The following is a 12,255-nucleotide window of genomic DNA, read 5'->3' as shown; positions in this document are numbered from 1 at the left end:
TTTAGTAAGGTAGCTTAATATAAGATTTCAAGTAAGTCAAGACTAACACTGAATATCGAGGAACAGAAATGGAGGCACATCGCTTACAATAGGATTTTTAAAAATTCAGGAGCTGGGCTCGGTGGCTCCTGCCTGTAATGCCAGCACTTTGCGAGGCGGATCATTTGAGTTCAGGAATTCAAGACCAGCCTGGCCAACGTGGAGAAACCGCATCTCTACTAAAAATACAAAATTAGCCAGGCGTCGTGGTGCATGCCTGTAATCCTGGCTACTTGGGAGGCTGACACAGGAGAAACACTTGAACCCAGTTGGCGGAGGCTGTGTTGAGCCGATAGCATGCCACTGCACTCTAGCTTGGGCAACAAGAGCAAAATACTTGTCCAAAAAAAAAAAAAATCCAAACAAGTAGGGACCAAACTAGAAGAGAGAAAACAGGTCCTACATAAATCAAATCATTTTTATTTTTATTTTCCCCAAATGAGCATATAATTTGATCCAATTCTAAGTGGAATCCCTAATGGTGTGGCTTTCTTCTCAAAGGACTGGATAAAACGAGCTTCAGGTTCACATGGAAGCATAAACGCCAATGCCGAGGATAGAAAAGAGCAGGCACTTGCCTTACCACCTATTACATGTATCTGATTTCAAACCCACACAGTACAACATAGGAACATCATAGAGCACCTCCAAAGGCCTCCTGAGCCTCACTGAACCCTGAGCACACATATGGGAAAATGGAGAAACCATTTGTCACAAACTGACATTTCAACTTTGCTTTGATTTTACCAAGTTTCTCCTGCCATCTTCTATTTTTTTCCGTACTTTTTTTTCTGAAACATAATATGGATCCACAATTATTTTCTCTCATAATTTATTAACTAATGTGAAATGGAAGGTGAAAGAGGAATAATGAACCTCTGAAGCACATGGTTTTCAGTGAGAAAGGCTTGATCTAGCAACACAAACTGTCAAGCACTGTGATTAAACTTAAACACTGGGTGCAGACAAATTGGGTCAAAAATGTAGTCAAATGAAAATTTTATTCCTTCAGATTGTGTTTATTCCACATGCCAGAAGTTGTTTAAAGTTCTTTAATCTTGACCCACAACTTATTTCTTCCACAGAATAGCCCCATCCCAATACATAAAAAAAAACAATTTCCCAAAACAAAAGAGAAGATGAACAACATCCTGCGATGTAGAACCCTGAAGGTCCATGATCTCTTATTCAAAGCATTTGGATTCTTTGGGTTTGAGGAAGGTACATGTTCAGAATAACCACAGAACACTCTTAACAGGGACTGCGGCAGGGATCAGTGGCATGTATGACCACTAACAGCAAGTGGGATAAGTAGACTATACACATGTCCTCACCTCAATTCTGCTGCCAAATGAGTTTTGATGTCCCTCTTCCTTCAGAAAAAGAAAAAAAAAAAAGTACCCATAACTTTTTCTTTCACAGCAGTTTCTGTATGCTGGTATTGGGAATAAAAAGGGACCCTGAATTACATTTATGAATGACAGGAGAACCCCTGGCCTCTTTCCCTAGGTCATCTTCCTAGTTTAGGAGCCAGTCAGAATGTAAATGTGATCTAATTAAAATGCTTTTGTTCTTTATTCCGCACTGGTGAGAGAGATCAAGGTGGCCCAAGTTGGGGAAAAAAAAATCAGGACCACCTTTACAGCTAATGAGATCAATGCCAAGATTAGACATAATAGTACACATCATGAACTAGGATGCTGGATGGTGCAAAGAATCACTTAATGAGAGCTATCAAAAATAAACGAAACCAATGAAGCTCAAATCGTAAGTATCAAGTATCAGCTTTCATGACCCCTACACTATATTTTTCTTCACGACAGCAAAGCTACTTTGAGACATTATATCTGCAGGCATTATGATTCGAGTCATTAGAAAAATAGTGGAGAACCTACTAGGTGCTGGTCACCGACCTACGCAAGGGGTATGGGTGACAAGATTAATATGTGCCCTGCCCCTCGAAGGACCGATAGGCTAGTGGACGACAACCACCATCCGGAACATCAGGCAAACACCCAAGCCAGTCTAGAGGAGCTCTAACTTGGGCGGAATCCCACAAGCAGGGACTAGGTCAGGGAAGGCGGAGGAGGCGGGGGGTATGCAGACTTAAGGAAGGGTTTGGGCAATGGCCAAACATGAAGAAGTTTGAACCCCAAGTTCAGTGCAGCTGGGTCATGTGTTTGTGCGGAGAGAGGACAGGGTCTGGCGGTACTGACAAGAATTAGGCCAAAAAAGTAAAAGCCGGCCAGGCGTTGTCTGGGCCTGCAGGCCACGTCACAGCCGGGACTTCACGGAGACCACAGGTTTACATACTCATCCCCCGCGCAGCTCAGCGGGCCCCCACCCCGTACCCCACCCCGTACCCCACCCCCTGCCGTCGGTCCGTGCCTCGCTGCTGCGGCCCTTCGTCGCTTCTCACGCCGAAGGTACTCGCAGGCAAGGCCTAGCCGCTCTCTCCCCGCTTACTCGCCGCGTCCGGCCGAAGGGCTTGGAGGGTTAGGGGCTGGCCCGTCCTCCACGCCTCCGGGAGGAAATGGCACCGTTAGAAAGACAAGATGGCCACACAAGCTGTTAAGTGTTCGTCGGGCCTGAACCTGCAACCTCCCCCCGTGCATCAAAGCCCCCGGCCTCGACGGCACCGGACGCCCCGAGGCCCAGTACCAACGACCGTGCGGTGGAACTCTCGGAGGGTCACCAGGGGGTCCCCGGGATCCCGACTCCCGCGCCCGGCCCTGCCCGCGTCGGAGCCACTTGTTGCCGGCACTAGGGCCGCCCCGGATGGAGGAGCCCACCACGGGGCCGAACGGCCCGGCCCGGCCGCCCGTCCCCCATCACGCCCCGCCGGCGCCCCCGAGAAGGCCGACCACCGCGCGAGGGTATGCGACGAACGGGGCGTCTCCCGCACCTTCCGCGGGGGCCGACCCACAACTTGTGCCCCCGCCGCGGCGGGGAACACCGGCGAGAGACTCACCCGCCAACCAGCGAGAAAACGGGCGCCGACAGACCGCGCCACGGACCCGCCCAGCGCCCGCGGCCGGCTCACACCGCGCCCCGCCCAGCGCGCCGGCGGATTGCGTCACGCGTCGCCCCGCCCCTTTGCCAACTCCTTCCTGGCTCCGCGCGGCTCAGCCTTCTTCCCCTCCCCCGTGCGGCCGGTTTCCGAGTGCGCAGGCCCAGACTCGTCCGCGTTGTCCGCCTCTGCGCAAGCGCCGTGCTCCTCCCACGGCGGTTGGCCATATAGAGGCTGGGGGTGGGGGGAGGTCAAGCGTACCCTCTTCTCCTTTACCAACATGGCGGCTTGTCCCTGTTTCGCCACAGTTCCTACCTTATGAGCCTGGTTTTCCTATGCTAATAAGACTGGAACAGGTAATGAGTATCTTCGCCTTGCAGTGGGTAACTGGAGTGGGGGGAAGGGCGTTTGTTAGAAGGAGCCAGGTGCCCACTGAGGAGGAGAGAGGCGGTCGGGGGAGGGCCGGTGGTGGCGGGAGTGCGGAGCGATCACGGGGAGAGGGAGCCTTCGCTTCTGCTCCTGTCCTCCAGGAAGATGGCGGCAGCACCGAGCCGGGGCGCCAAGCGGACTGGGCGGAGGACGACGAGCGGCCGCGCCAGGCTGGTCTAGCCCACGGCCGCCGCCGTCTCGATGATCGGGGGCCTCTCAGTGATTGGCTGCACGCAGGCCACGTGGGGCCGACGGCCCTGCGCAGACCATCGAGTCGGCGTCCCTCCCCGGGGACGTGGCCTTCCTGTGCCCGGGCTGGGGCCCGCCGCCCCGCGGGGGAGGGCGGAGCTGGCGCGGCCCCTAGCTTTCTCCTTCTGGTGTGGGGCCCGAGGTGAGACCTGGGGAGTGCTCCACGAGCCTTCGAGCAGCGACGTGGCTCGGGGACGGGAGGGTGCCGTTCCTGGCTGCGGCCTGAGCGGGATGGGTGCGGGCGGCTCCGGCCGCGGGTTGTGCCCCGGCCCGGGGTGTCCTTTCCTCCCTCCCGCGTGGCCCGGAGGCTCAGCAACTGTCCGAGACTCACACCAAGGCTCGGCGCAAAGACCCCTCGTTCAGGAAGCCTTCCTGGGTTTCTCCCCTTTAAGGGAAATACTTCCTGAGTTCCTAATGGCTGACCCGCCTGGTGTTGGGAACCTGAGCTGTTCTGACACCGTGGCACGTTGCGAGGGTATTTTTGTGCGTGGCTCCTTTTAAAAGTGGTAAGGTGTTCAGGGCTAGCTGCTGCGTATCCTCTCCTTTCCACTCAGGAAATGAGAGGTCAGGCTTGACATGGTGTTTGGACGCCATGTAAAACCAAAGGAAGTCGACATGGGCTTTGCTTTATTCAACAGTGCTTATAGTCAAAGGAAACGTTTGAAAGACTGTGGATGAGTCGTAACCTTCAGGAACATGACGATTTGCCCCTCAGTTGTGCATTTTGCTGTGTGTCCTCAGACTCATAGCTGCCCTGTACCCTAAGCCTCAAGCAATGACTTCACATTTATTTGATGTCTTAAGGATAATCAGTCATTTTCAGAGCAGGTAACTTCCTTAAACCCTATTAAGATAGGAGAAGTCACAATTAGGATTTTGTCTAAGACTCCTGGTAGTGGCACCTTGCATAATAAGCTTACTGTTCATTTAGGGAAGCAAATCTGGGATGCTGAAAAACTGGATGAAACAGTGCTTAGATTTATATTTTGATTTTTTGACAGCTGGAAGTGCCCCAGGCTAAATTCATTAGGTACACGTGATATTAGGATACTTGGCAGCAGTATTTAAAAATAGTTGAAAAGGTGTTTGAAAAGAATTATTTCCATCATTTGAATTATCGAATCTCTGGGTCTGAAATGTCAACCTATTAAGAGTTTTAGACTTGGAGAAAATGGAGCTGGAGCCTATTTCCTTAAGTCTCAGGTACAGCATTTGAAACCCAGTTAAATAATACATCATGAGGATTAAACTTTCCAGTTACTACTATTAGGTTTGCTCGGTGCCAAGCGCTGTTGAAGGGACTTAGCTCATCTTATCATGTGTCAAATTAACGTTATTGGGGTAAAAGTGCATTGTGTGTGAGGAGAGCACCTCTAAGATGTAGTTGACCTGTGTCCCGTCCCTCAGCGCCACTAAGCTTACTCGAATCCCTGTTACAGTGTCATCTCCAGTGGGCAAAGCTAACTTCTTAGTGGCCTGGTGGGAGAATTTCTTCTTGAGTAATTAAGTATTTTACCTGGTTTTGTTGTTTTGGCCTTCCAGTTGTCTAGCGCTAGCCTCATGGCCTCACTTCTTCATTTCAATTCAAAAAAATATTTGCTGTAAATTACTGTGTAGGCTTAAGGGCTCTGCAGATACAAAGGTTAAGAGGATATCGAGTTTTCAGCCAGGCGTGGTAGCTCATGCTTGTAGTCCCAGCACTTTGGGAGGCCGTGGCAGGTGGATCACTTGAGGTCAGGAGTTCGAGACCAGGCTGAGCAACGTGGTGAAACACCGTCTTTACATAAAAATAAAAAAAGTAGCCGAGCATGAGGGTGCACGCCTGTAATCCCAGCTATACGCGAGGTTGAGGCACGAAAATCAAGAATCGCTTGAACCCAGGAGGCGGAGGTTGCAGTGATGAGCACTCCAGCCTGGGCAACAGAGTTTGACTCCGTCTTAAAAAAACAAACAAAAAAACCCCAAGAGGATATAGACTTTTCATCAAGCAGTTTGTGGTCTAATGTGGGAGAGTCATTTATCATTTGTAGACGAGTAATTGCCTTATGGTGTGCTAGAAATACATACAAGGTATGGACATAGGAAATAGGCTGTGATTACCTGTTGGAAAGTCTTCATGTAGAATGTGGTCCTTGAACTGGGGTTTAAAAGATGAGTAAGAGTTTTTCCAGGTGGTGTTGGGAGAAGACAGGAAGACTAGGAAAGAGGAGGCTGACGTTTATAGTTGGTTTCATATGTGGGCAACAGGTTGACAATTTGGTATTTGCCGTTGCAAATGGTAAAGGGCTTGGCTCAGACTGTGGTGAAGGGCATTTATCTAAGATACTCTGACCTGCACAGAATATGAGACGATGACACCGAGTCCGCTGGGAGAACTTAGGATCTTTCATGGGTCATCTGGATTCTCCATTAGTGCGTCCCAACTGAAATTTATTTACAGAAAGGATTAAGCAGAGAACCTGCTTTATGAAGTACCAACTGGTTTTTCTGTTTGGTGTGGCCCATTCAGTGTGCATCTATCCCATAGGCAAATGCTGGTAAGAAAGCTTTTCCCTCTTGTAAGCAGTAACCAGGTTCTGGAAGAAGCATACCACACAGCTTTCTCAGTTGCCAAATTATGATGACACAAAAGTCCAAAATACATGTGAAGGTTTTTGACCAAGTGGAAAAGCAGAGGACCTCAACCGTATAATGCTTTTTTCCTGAAATTGTAAAAGCACCACAACATTCAACATTTGGAAACCAAGGAAATAATGAAAAGAACTTTTTTCATTTGTATAATATTTAAAAAATTGGTTACATGTTATTTTTCAGTATTTCTAAAGTCAGAGACATTTTAGAAGTGAAATCCCCAGTAGGCTGTTGTTTTACCAAGCACACGGAAGTTCCTCGAATGCGGAGACACTTGTTCTGAGACGTGTCTGGACGTCATGTGGTTGTGTTAGTCGTCTTGTTGGAACTTGCTATTAATCTGGTAACAATGCATTGACTACGTGCTCCCCCTTACTGCTTTTTATTAGCATTCATATTAGTCTTATTTCAAATCAAGGTTATATCTTAATGTGATTTATAGTCAGATAATCCTAGAAAGGCTTGTAAGGAAAAAGTGCCGCTGTCCTTCCCCTAATCGTCTGTCCTCCCCTGCAGAGTGTCTACTTTAGCCTTAGTAGGTTTCCTTGGTCTTTGCCTCCAACTCTGAAGAGCATATTTGCTTGACATCTGTATCTGTGTCCCCTCCCCCTCTTTCATGTGGCGTCTCTTCACGTGACACTGAGAATAGGTAGGAAGTTCCTAGCTTTCTTTCACCCTCTGACTTCTCTGTGCAAACAGATCCATGGCTGCCCAAGGTGATATAGTATTAATTTGGTCAGTTGAGAATTATTTTATGGCTACATATTGCCATTCACAGCTGGGCAAAGTGGTATCATAGGAGTGTTTTCCCTTTTCTGGATAACTTTGTGTTCCTGGGTTATTACAAGTCCCATTTGTTTTTGTTTCCTTCCTGCTTGCTCCGTTTTCTGTATTTTATCACTACAATTCAACCCCAAATTCTGCACCAATTGTCTAAATCTCCTTTCAAGAAATTGTCCATTCTTTTGATGAAAATTAGTATTCCTATCATTTTATCTTGAATAAATCTCTTCAAACACCTCCAACGTGCTGCAGGCTTGTCCGTGCCTAGAATCTTCCTGTAAATTTCATTACTCTCTCTTGTGTCGGAGCCTCAGTTTTCTGGAACCCAGGTCATATCTCTTGATTTTACTGTCACTTTCGTGGAGCACATTCTTTGCTAGTTGCCTGAGAAGTGCATGGCAGACGAAGTTTTAAGAATGTGTATGTATGAAAGTGCTTTATTCTGCTCTTATACTTGAGTAGGAGTTTGGACAGCATTTTGCTCCACTGTCTTTAAGCTTCCAGTGTTGCTGAAGTCTTAAGCCCTTCTGATTCATTTTTCTTTTCATCGATACGTAACATTTTTAGAGCTTTTGTGTGTGACTATGTTTTCCTCCATGAAGCTTAAAGGCTTTTCTTTCTGTTTCTTTTGTTTCGTTTAATACACAGCGTCTTGCTCTGTTGCCCAGGCTGGAGTGCAGTGGCACTACCATAGTTCACACTGGCTGTGATCTCCTGGGCTCGAGTGATGCTCTTGCCTCAGCCTCCCAAGTACCTGAGACAGCAGGCATGCACCACTATACCCAGATAATTTTTAAAACTTTTTGTAGACATGAGCTCTCAATGTTGCCCAGGCTGGTCTTGAACTGCCTCAGACACAGTGCTGGGAGTGAAGGCTTTGCATCTGGCCTCAGAGGCTTTTCTTTCTGTGAAACTCAGAACTCCCAGAACAGTGGTGTCCTTTGAGACTGTTTTCATCCAACGTCTTGCCTACTCTCTGGCCCCATTTATTTGTAACGCATGTTGTTCGGTGCTGGGCATTTTTGTTGGTTTATTGCTTTCTCTTTCTGGAATTCTTCTCTTGGACCTTCTGGACTGGCACTCATCATTTCCTTAAGTTTTCTCTCCCCCCGCCAAGATTTTTTTGTTTTTATCTTTTAAACTGTAAATTGACAAATTACACTTGTACATATTTTTGGGGTACGCAGAGATGTTATGATTTATGAATACAATGGAATTAAATCAAGTTAATTAACATAATTCATTACCTCAAATACTTTTTTTTGTGGTGAAAGCGTTTGAAATTTACTCTGAGCACTTTTGACATCGACATTATTCTTTACTATATTCACCATGCTGTACAATGTATCTCGAAAAAGAAGGTCGTATTCCTCCTGTCTAATTGATATTTTGTACCCTTTGGTTTTTCATTTTCTTTCTGGAAGTTATTCTTAAATTTATCTTCCAGCCCTTCTACTGAGGTTTTTTTCACTTCTAGGCGCTTTCTCTTGTTCTCTCTTCGTGTTTTATAATCTATTTTTTGTTTCGTGAATGTGGTATCGCCTCTTAACTCTTTGATGATATTAATGAGGTTTTCTTTTCCTCAGGTCACTGTTCAGGCTACTTTTGTTTGTTTTGGGTTTTTGGCTTTCGTTGGAGCCTTTTCTGGGCTGTGCGTGCTCATAGGTCAGAGGCCCTCTGAGCCTGTGTCTGTGGCATCACCGCAGAGGCACTGGTTGGGCCATTTCCCTACTGCACCTGTCAGCTTCCTTGGGTTTCTTCAGATTCCCCGGAGAAATGTCTTGTAGCCCTTTGCCTGGCTCAGGCCAAGTGAGGAGAGAGGCCTGTTGGCGCAGCAGTCACCGTGGGAAGCGCTTACTTCCCTCTTTCCAGACTTGTTTCCCACCCTCGGTAACTGGTGTCTCTAGTCCAAAGATTCTCCTTCCCTTTGCAGAGAGAAAAACTATACCATTTGGCCAGGGCAGGAGAGGGACTGTACAGAAGGGCTCCATGTGGCTGCAGAGTTGTGGGGTGAATCTAGGGATCTTCCTGCCTTTTTAACCAATCAGACAACTCTGTTTTTAATTGCGGTCTCTTGGCTTCCAGTCCTGTTGCTGGTTGGCCTTCCCCATTGCCGATGCAGGATTCAGCGCTTTCAGGTCTGTTTCCAGATTCTAGCCTCCAGTATTCTGATGTTCTTATCTCTATTCCTGGTCTTTGTTTTTGTGATTTGTATCTTAAAAAAAACAAACAAACTATCATTTTAATGGTGCCTCAGGAGGTGGTATAAATATTGATCTGACGACTGCCCATGCTAGAGATGTTATTCCAGGAGCGGGATGCAGTAAGCGAAAAGCATGCGTGTTCTCCTGCGCTTTCATGGAGGTCACATTTCGGTAAGGGGCAACAGGCAGTCAGCAGACCAGCAGACATGCAGGATGTCCAATGTGGACAAGAAGGAAGGAGGAAAATAAAGTATCGAGGGGAGTGGAGTGGGGGACACAGTGGCAGTTTGGCATAGTGGGGACGCCTTGCTGATTGAGCCACAGTTGATTCAGACTTGAGTGAGCGAACAAGCCACGGTTAGCCATCTGGGAAGCGCGTTCTAAGAGCAATGGACAGGAGGTGCAAAGACTGGGGGCAGGCCTCTGTTGAGCACGTTAGAGGAATGTGGAAGGCCAGTGTGCAGCAGGGCCAGAGGGTGCAGGAGACGGGCAGGTCAGGGGAGGAGGCAGGGCTCCTAGCGGACGGATGTTGAAGCCTTTGGAGAGCTGGAGCAGAGTGACCCCGTACTACTGATGGATCATGGCGAGGCAGCCATGGGCCACACCATTCACGGCATTTCTCATGTTTCCCATCAGCCGGAGTAGGCAGGTATCGTTGTCAGCCCAGGTTGAGGTAGACCCTGAGGCAAAGGCTAGAGTTAGTGGTTTGGCTCCAGGGTTTGTGCCTTGACCTACTGCACTGCTTCTCTGACCTGGCCTTGGCAGTCAGCCTCGGTCTACCGTCTGCCCAGGTCTGTGTACCCCCAAAACAGTATACACTTTGATGCTTTTCTGTAAGCAAAATTACCTTTTTGGGGAGCCCTACTCTTAAAGCGACGTAGGTTAATGTGTGTGAATGAAATAAAGCTTTGGCAGGCTTAGGTGTCTCAGATCATCAGCTTATGTTGTCTGCCGTGTGACCAATTGAGGCAAAAGATGTCCTTTTTAATAGTATTTTCTCATCACTTTTGCCTGGGTGTCCTTTAGGAAGGTTATTTTTGGCATACAACTGGAGTTTCACTTAAATTTATAATTCTGTTCATTCCTGCTGCTCTGTTGCCCACATGTGGATTTAACGTCTTACACGCGTTGCCGAAACGCTGGTAGAAAGGCGGGTGGATCGGTTGTGCTTAGTTAGGTCTTCACAGTAGAGAGATTCACATGGTCAGTAAGCTAAACAGCACTGCTGTCTCACTGATCAGAGTTGCCATTAAGATCATGTTTCCCCCACATCAGGCTGGAAAAAAAATAAACACGATCATTTTGGTCGTCCTCAAAAGAGGAGGCTATTCTGTAATCAGGTGTTGTGAGTGTAACTACTTAAACTCTTTGGGAGGAGAACAGTTTTACCTTCGCGATATCTATCAGCGCATTCCCTGCAATCACATAATTCCATTTCCAATTCAATTTATTCTATGGAGGTACAGGCCTGAGTGAATAGAGGATATTCTTTTGGGCATTGTTTATAATTAAAAAAAAAAAAAAATCAGTTCAAGCGTTCTATCCACAGGGGATTTATGCAGTTTTAACAAATGAGGTAATTTCGTATTTGATACTTGGAAAGATGGCCATGATGTCTTTCCAGATGTAAATAAGTGTAGCAGGTGGTGAAAGAATGAATATAAGAAGGTCCTATTTATTTAAATCATATATTAAAATTATAATTAAAGTTTAATTGAAATTATAGTTTTGAAGATATACTTTAGAATATATTTATTGGGAAAGCCTCGGGGAATTGCCAGTTTTTACATTGTTTTGTTGAGGTCTATTTTACATATTTTTAAGCTAAAAAATCAAATTCTGGCTGGACGTGGTGTCTCACGCCTGTAATCCCAGCACTTTGGGAGGCTGAAGCGGGTGGATCACCTGAGGTCAGGAGTTTGAGACCAGCCTGACCAATATGGATAAACCCCGTCTCCACTAAAAATACAAAAATTAGCCAGGCGTGGTGGTGCATGCCTGTAATCCCAGCTACTCGGGAGGCTGAGGCAGGAGAATCGCTTGAACCCAGGAGATGGAGGTTTTGGTGAGCCAAGATGGTGCCATTGCACTCCAGACTGGGCAAGAAGAGGGAAACTTCGTCTCAAAAAAAAAAAAAAAAAAATCCAATTCCTTGGTAGACTATCACTACAACAAGCTCACTGCAGCATCACTCTAATAATACTGGCGATGTTAATTAAACCATTATTCATGTAGCGCCTACTCATCCCATTTCAGTCTCTTAGGAGGCTTAGCTGTATCCCAGAGACCCCAGTGCTGTGGCCACAGGTCTCTTGTAGGGCAGGAAGAGACGAGAAGCGGCTGATGCCAAAGTCAGCTGTTAGCAAGCAGCGTGAGCAGTCCTGAATTCTTTCCAGTAAGCGCTGTTCAGATCTATCTAGGGCTTGCCTTTTACCTCCGTAGTCTCAGAACTTCCTGGAGGTGGACCTTGTGAGACCTGCAGCAGTACCTGCTGTCTTAGGTACAGAATGTAAGACATTGATTCTTTCTCCTCGACTCAGCAAAGAGTTGAGATGTTTTTCCAGGTAAGGATCATGCTGCCTCTATTCCCCCCAAAAAAAATGAAAATGAAAGGATGGTGTCTTTGACTGGACTGAGTCACGAGACCTGCACTTCAGTTTGGGGCTTTTCTTTTCTTTTTTTGAATAGTTTCACAGCTTCTCCCTGGATCTGTTCTTTTCAGCTTTATGACTTGGGGTACGTTTTTTTTTTTTTTTTTTTTTTAATTGAGACGGAGTCTCTATCTGTCACCCAGGCTGGAGTGCAGTGGCACGATCTCGTTTCACTGCAGCCTCCGCCTCCTGGGTTCAGGTGATTCTCCTGCCTCAGCCTCCCGAGTAACTGGGATTACAGGCACGTACTGCCACGCCT

The 12,255-nt window shown here is 47.1% G+C and overlaps 2 protein-coding genes across 5 annotated transcripts in view; one reads left to right on the top strand and one right to left on the bottom strand.

Moving 5' to 3' along the window:
• Positions 1–3,613, bottom strand: part of SEPTIN2 (septin 2) — a 42,781-nt gene extending 39,168 nt beyond the window's left edge. Inside the window, exon 1 of one of the 3 annotated variants that reach the window (XM_012465076.3) lies at positions 3,365–3,613. The gene's annotated coding sequence lies outside the window, so the exon portion shown is untranslated. Of the gene's footprint in view, positions 1–1,373; positions 1,476–3,010; positions 3,078–3,364 lie in introns of those variants that run through there. The other 2 variants (XM_012465075.3, XM_012465077.3) reach the window with 2 other exon arrangements.
• HDLBP (high density lipoprotein binding protein) overlaps positions 3,278–12,255 on the top strand; it is an 88,998-nt gene continuing 80,020 nt past the window's right edge. Inside the window, exon 1 of one of the 2 annotated variants that reach the window (XM_012465070.2) lies at positions 3,278–3,405. The gene's annotated coding sequence lies outside the window, so the exon portion shown is untranslated. Of the gene's footprint in view, positions 3,406–3,815; positions 3,870–12,255 lie in introns of those variants that run through there. The other variant, XM_012465071.2, reaches the window with a different exon arrangement.

Source organism: Aotus nancymaae, unplaced genomic scaffold (assembly GCF_030222135.1).
Source record: "Aotus nancymaae isolate 86718 unplaced genomic scaffold, 86718_ANA_hifiasm-v0.15.2.pri h1tg000031l, whole genome shotgun sequence".
In the NCBI taxonomy this organism is placed as follows: Eukaryota; Metazoa; Chordata; class Mammalia; order Primates; family Aotidae; genus Aotus; species Aotus nancymaae.
Note: the sequence above shows the minus strand (reverse complement) of the source record. Positions and strands in the feature narration are given on the sequence as shown.